This window comes from Pinus tabuliformis, chromosome J, assembly GCF_031772625.1.
Source record: "Pinus tabuliformis cultivar Carrire ecotype Pingquan chromosome J, CPIR1, whole genome shotgun sequence".
NCBI classification, from domain to species: Eukaryota; Viridiplantae; Streptophyta; class Pinopsida; order Pinales; family Pinaceae; genus Pinus; species Pinus tabuliformis.
This window is the reverse complement of record NC_142295.1, coordinates 1,298,369,060-1,298,375,833: the sequence shown is the minus strand read 5'-3', so window position 1 is coordinate 1,298,375,833 and position 6,774 is coordinate 1,298,369,060.

The following is a 6,774-nucleotide window of genomic DNA, read 5'->3' as shown; positions in this document are numbered from 1 at the left end:
CGCTTTAGTTGAGAGAATATCAGAGGATTAGTTTCTCCATTTTTCTTGTAAAAGACATTATAAATAAGGCTCTCGAATCCATGCAAAGGGTTCTGAATTTTGGAAAAAGGGCTTTAGTTGCACTATTGTACTCAAGTTTCTTTTATTAATATATTTAAACCATTTTGATTCCATCATGCAAAGGTAGAGGGTAGAATTCATACTAATATATTTTCTATTTTCTATTTTTTCTTTTTATATATATATATAGATATTAGATTTGAAAATTGTTCTTTATATTGTGTTTTTCTTATATTCAATCATAATCACTATTGATATGTGTAAATCTATTCTTTTTGGTACATTGAATGATTAAGCGCTCTTCATATGCGTTGGGCTCAATATTAATTTGATTAAATATTTAATCAAATTAATTCTTAGATTGATATTATTGATGTTGGTTTGTGAGAATCTTCATTTTCACTAAATCACATTATCTTTTTATTACGTATGCTTGAAGATACCTGGGTTAAGTAAGTAGATTAGATTGATTTTAATTCATATCAGTCTTTACATTAGTTTTATCAGCCATTATCACTACCTTTTCCATCTCCATCCATAATTCACTTTTAAGGGTAGATGGACCCAAAATACCAGATGGAACCACCATTCCAAATGGAAAAAGAGTCTAATTTGGAGCCCTGACTGGGTGTATTCCAAAATGTTGATGCAATCAATTTTTTCCATCAACATTTTTGGCGCTAGGAGGGCCGTCAGATTGTGAATGGAAAAAAGGTCACATATTAAATCAAGTAGCCATCATAAGAGTCAATCTCCTCTGCAAATATATTCTTCAACTTCTAGATCCCATTCTAAATCTCTACCTCCTAGATCTGAAGTTGTGAAACCTTCCCATAAATCTCCTAGCCCCGTAAGAAGATATTCTAGTGAGCCTTTGGTAAATAATCCTCTTCATGTTCAACCAGCTAAGCTTCTCGAGATTCAAAATATTATTCTTAAACTTGAAGGGTTCTAAATTTTTGGAGAGGAGACTAATGAACCTGAACCTTCTGAAGGCTATATCACATATTATTTAAATTCTTCTAGAGTTCTTACTAGAATGCAAAGAAAAAACTTAGGAATAAAGTCATTTGAGTTCCCTTTGCAGACTCATCGTAAGAAAAAGCTCACCTTTGGCACTGATTCTACCGCTAGTGAGAATATAACATCTTCTCCTCCTTCGACACTCACTATCCCATAAATTTCATTGAAACCTTTACCATCATCTTCTTTACCACCTTCTTAGCACACTTTATCTTATTCCGTTCACACATCTAAAAACTCAACTTCATCCACCGTCTCTATCTCCATCCAATCAATAGTCACTAGTACTGTTAGTAGTTCTACATGGGCATCATCATTTATTGTTATTTCAACTGCCCTTTCATCAAGTATATCTCCTTCTGTGTCTATTTCCTTTACTAGAATGGTAGATCGATCGTGGAATAACCCAGGAGTTGTAAATATTCCCCCCCCTTTGCATCGTCTTCCCAAAAATCAAGAGAGATGGTTTCCTAAGTATAATCCAGATGATAGTTTTCCAACTGAAGAACATATGTATAATTTCATGTTGGCCATTAATCTTAATGGTGTCTGTAATTAGGATGTCTTCTGTAGGTTTTTCCATTATACATTTGAACGATTAGCTAGGCCATGGTATCTTTCTTTGCCCTCATGTTCAATTACTATTGGCTTGATGGGCCCTGACCTAGGTTCAAAATTAGTTAGCCAAGCAAATCCCTACACTACTAGCCCTTTCGGCATCAGTCCGCAGAGCGCGGCAAGAAGTCTCCCTCGAAGTAGTATGGAGGGATGCAGGAACCACATTTCCGCACCATGAGATGGTTGTGATGTCAATTTTATACCTTAAACCCTTCCTTCACACAGATCGATAAGCCTTTAGGGCTTATCGATGTACTTTCTCTGTTGTCTCTTAGAACCTTTGTGAAGGTATACGATCATCCTTCACGCAACCCTAACTAGTGGCTCAGGTACTTATGCACCTTTGTTACTATGTTATTGTATAAATTCCTGAATTATCCTAAGTGTTCACCAATTTTACCATTCAATTAAGATTATCTTCATGTAAACATATATCCTTATTTTCATTCATATAATAGATAGAAACATATACATTCGCGCACCAAATTAGCATTATAACATAAACCAAGAACTTAACATAACATAATCACATGTGATCCATAGAGGAAAAATACACAGTAATTTCAGAATACTTCTCTTTATTAATGATTTTGATTTTCAATACAGACTCTATCAGCCCTACGCACACAGCTGCAGGGGTCCGCGCACTTAGCTGCATACTTCTACCCTAGGCCTTTGCACACTCAGCTGCAGAGCCTCTTCCTATGCTAAGGTTCTCACTCTTAGCTCTTCACAGACTCATCAAGCACTTAAACTTCTTTGACCCCCACTTTAGACTCCTCTAAGACCTCCTTTTTATACAATCCCATGGTCCGCCGACCAAGGGAGGATCTCATCAAGCCGACACTACCTATCTAGACTAAGGGCGGAAAACCCCTTTTGACTCTTGACATCTCCACGCTCCGCGAGCAAAAAATGCATAGACTTTACATTTCTTTATACAAAATTTGGGCCTTCTGCCCCAAAACTTGGGTTTTTAACCCCAAAATTGACCCCCAGGGGACTCGTTCCCAATAGGCCCCCAACACAAACATGGTGACTCGCCCTCGAGTCACTCAGTTGGCATGGAGATCTTGTCACGAAGACATCCCATCTCGAATTGGAATACTGCAACATCGGCGGTACATTGTGCTACCGCTTGCTTCATCTCCTCGACCAGCTCCTCCATTGTTGGCCCTGTGCCATCTGAATGAATCTTCTGCTGAGTATTCTGCAAAATATCCAGCTTGCCTTCAATTGTAGCCATGATCAAATAGGCCTCGTCTAACCAAGGGTGTAAGCGAGCCTTCAACACTGCTTCCTTGTACCACGATGCATCTACCTGCTCTTTCAAAGCCTTGGCCCCTATAACTTTTCTAGTCATTGCGTGATGGTGACAGTGCGTGCCGTCGCTTTAATTTCATCGTAGCATTGCTTCAACTCCCGTACTTCTGTTTCCAGCCTGTGCATAGTGGGGTCTTCCTGCAGGCTAGTGAACACCTCTAGTGATTGCTCAAAGAGTGTTGTGCAGTCCTTTACTATGCTGTCTACTGCTACTATGACGTCTTTCACAGCTGACTCGCGTTGTTCTTTGATTTCTGGCGGAGTCGAAGGCTGGGCCTTAAACTGTAACTCTACGATTTTGAGGTTCAATTCCAACTAGACCTTTTCCAATTCTGTGCGTTCATTGCATACTCCAGCAGCAAGCTTCCAAACCCGCACATCTACTAGTTCAGCCTCAAGAATGTCCAGCTTTGAGACAGATCTGGATGCCTCAACAACAACCTTAACCATGAATTGAATCTTGTTCGTAAGGTCTTTCACGAGGTCAATGGTGGAGTCTCACTATACAACCATCTGGGCATTGTTGATCTTCTGCTCACTAATTACCTGTAACGCGTGTTGTTCGCAGGCCCACAGTTCTGCGATCACACCATCCTACAAAATGTGAAGCGCCTCACTGGGAAGCATGGCCAAGTTAAGTCCAACTCCCTTGAGGGTAATGAACGCGGGCCTATCAGCTTCTATCTTTGTAGTTAGTGCTCCATTTGGCAACACTATTTCTTAGGGATCTCGTGTGTGCAGCATCCCTGCGGTTTCAGAGGTGTCAGGTGCCAAACTGGTTGACACCGCACTAGTCTATACCTACGATGCATGGATCTGCAGCTCACACAGACCCATCTGGATAACACCCAAATCCTATTACTGTTGCTATTTGAATTGCTATAGCAATTCCATGGTGGCATCCCTCACCGTATCACCTATGTCATTCAAGTCCCCCTCCGTTAGGGTGATTGGGTTGATAGACATCTTGCTAGCCTTGGACTTCTTCCATGGTCCTACTTTCTCTAGATACCTGGTGTGCTTAGTGCAGAACAGAGTAGTCTCCGGGTCCGCTCCTCCCTGCTTCATTTGTTCCTCCTCTTCTTTTGGCTCCGGGGAAGGCGAATTCTGACTCTGGTCAGATCCGTGCTCCTCTTCCTCCACTTTCCCACCTATCTGCTTCGTGGAAGCGCGCTCTACCTTGGCCTTATCCTCGGTATCCTTTCTTTTCTTCGTGGCCAACTGTTCCATTTTATGCTTGGCTTCTTCCTTTTTTCGCTGTGCGGTGGACTTGCTAGATCCTTCGGCGAAGTCCATGGCAGTGCACAAATCTGCTGCCCAGCGATGGAGGACTGCTGCAATCATGTCATCTATGGCCAAGTATGGCATGTCATGCCACTTCTGTTTATGGTCCTTTCATGCACATATTGAGACATGGTGGAAGTCAGCCTTGAATTCCACATACTCCTGCAACCTATGAATTTTTTTTGGTGAAAACTGTGGCTTGAAATTGATGGCGATATGATTCTCATCTCCATCAAGATCTAGAAGATCTTGTTGTACTTGATCCACTGAGGATCCTTTGTAGCCCACAGTGAAGTGAACTTTTCTGCTTCCAGTAGGTCTAGTGCGATTGGAGGAAACTGGCTATCCTTGGGTAGCTCCCATGCAACCAGCACTATGGACAACAGTAGCCATGCATAGTGGAATGTCTTACTATGATCCTACACCTCACGATAGTTCGCGAGGAACTCACTACAAAGGTAGCGCGCCCAGTTAAACTATACGCCCTCCGTGCACTGGGCTGCCAAGGCTATCACTGGTGTCGATACTTCATCTGTGCGACACTTCCTCATGACCTTTCTTGCCAAGATTTGCATTGCCACTTTGACTGCGGGGTCATAGATACTCGTGATGGCATAGACACGTGGCTTCTTTACTAGCTTGAATTTTTCCTTCATCGCCTCAGCAAGGGCATGCTCGCCAACCTTTCCGCCAAACGCCATGGCCGTATTTTCTCCTGAGTGCGGCAGCCGTGTGACCCTATGGATCAGCATGTCAGTGATGGGTATTGGCTCCTCTAGCCATAGACACCCATCGTGCACTAAGCACAATAGCTGCTTGATCACGATCGTCGTGATGGATGCGCGATTGTAATGCGGCACCCACAACAGGTTTAATAGGCTTGCCTTGTCCACATCTTTCAACAACTTCCTTGGCTTCAAAGCAGTCACTTTAGTGTTTTTGTTGAAGACACGGTGCATAAGTTGGTTTGTTGCTAAATGAGGGAAATGCTCCGTGTTAGCTAAATCCTAGTCTTCCAATTTTAAAAGGGGGACACGCTCCAAGCACGGTCCCTCAAAGACAATTTTATCTGGAAGTAGGGGTGTGTGCAGGGTGATCTTACTCTCATCAATAGCCTTCGGCACCTTCGTTTTACCCCTGCGCGGAGGAATTTACTCAGGTAGCTTAGAAATGGGGTTAGACCCCTCAACCTCAACATCCTCGATTTCCAGTGCAATATTCTCATCACCCATGGGGATTTCTTCGACCTCTTCTGCCGGCTCTAATTCAATCACCTTGCCCTTTTCCTACGTGGTGGATTTATCCTTCTGTGGGTGCTTTCTAGGTGATGCGCGCACAGGCTGCGGTGTCGCAACCTATTGCTCCACCATCGGTAATCTCCTTGATGACATACGACCCTAGCCAGCGCATCCGAAATTTCCCTGGAAACTTATCAAATTTTTTGTCATATAACAAGACCAGATCATTTACCTTGAAGGTACGCAATTTGATGTGCCGATCGTGCCATGCCTTTTCATGCTCCTTTTGAACTTGTTGATGAAATCTAGCTAGAAATCGATCCACCTCAAGCTCTACTAGCTGTGTGAGCTTCTCTTCCATGGCTCTACGATTCTCCATTCCTATGAGTGCTGCTATGCATAGACTAGGTACAATGTATTCCATTGGCATTACATCTTCTATGCCATACACAAGTCTGAAAGGTGTTTGTCCAGTTACCTTCTTGAAAGTAATTCTGTAGGCCCATAGCACCGCAGGTATGTGCAAATACCAGTCATTTCTCTAAGCATTGCAGAACTTCGTCAGGGCGCTCTCCATGTCTTATTGAATGCTTCCACCATCCCATTAGCCTGTAGATGATAAGGTGTATTTTTCTGATGATACACCTAAAATTGCTCTGTCAACATGCTGATTGTTTCGTTAAGAAAGTGCGTACTGCAATCACTCATCAAGATCTTTGGACACCCAAATATCATCAGGACATACTCAAAAGTAAATTTCACTGTTGTCACACCTATGTACTCCTTCATAGGCTATGCCTTTGCCCATCTAGCCAAATACTCAATCGCGGTGATGATGTACCATGCACCCATCTTCTTTCCTGGTGGCTAAATTGGTCCCAAAAAGTTAATTACCCATTTTTCGAATGGTTGTAATGTCACTTGCAGCATCAGAAGTAGCTCATCCCTCTGTGACAGCCTGCTAGTCCTTTAACATGCATCACATGCCCTACAATGTGCTTCTGAATCCTTAAGCATGGTTGGCCACCACAACCCAGCATGTAGAATCTTCTGTGTTGTTGCTTTCCCTACATAATGTCCTCCTGTAGATCCTCTATGAGCCTTAGTGAGGATGATGCTTCGTTCAAAGTCAGGCACATAACATCGCAATATTTCATCTGACCCCATTTCGTACAAGTGCTTTGCAATAATAAAAAAGTATACCGCGCGCACTACCAGTTCCTTCTTC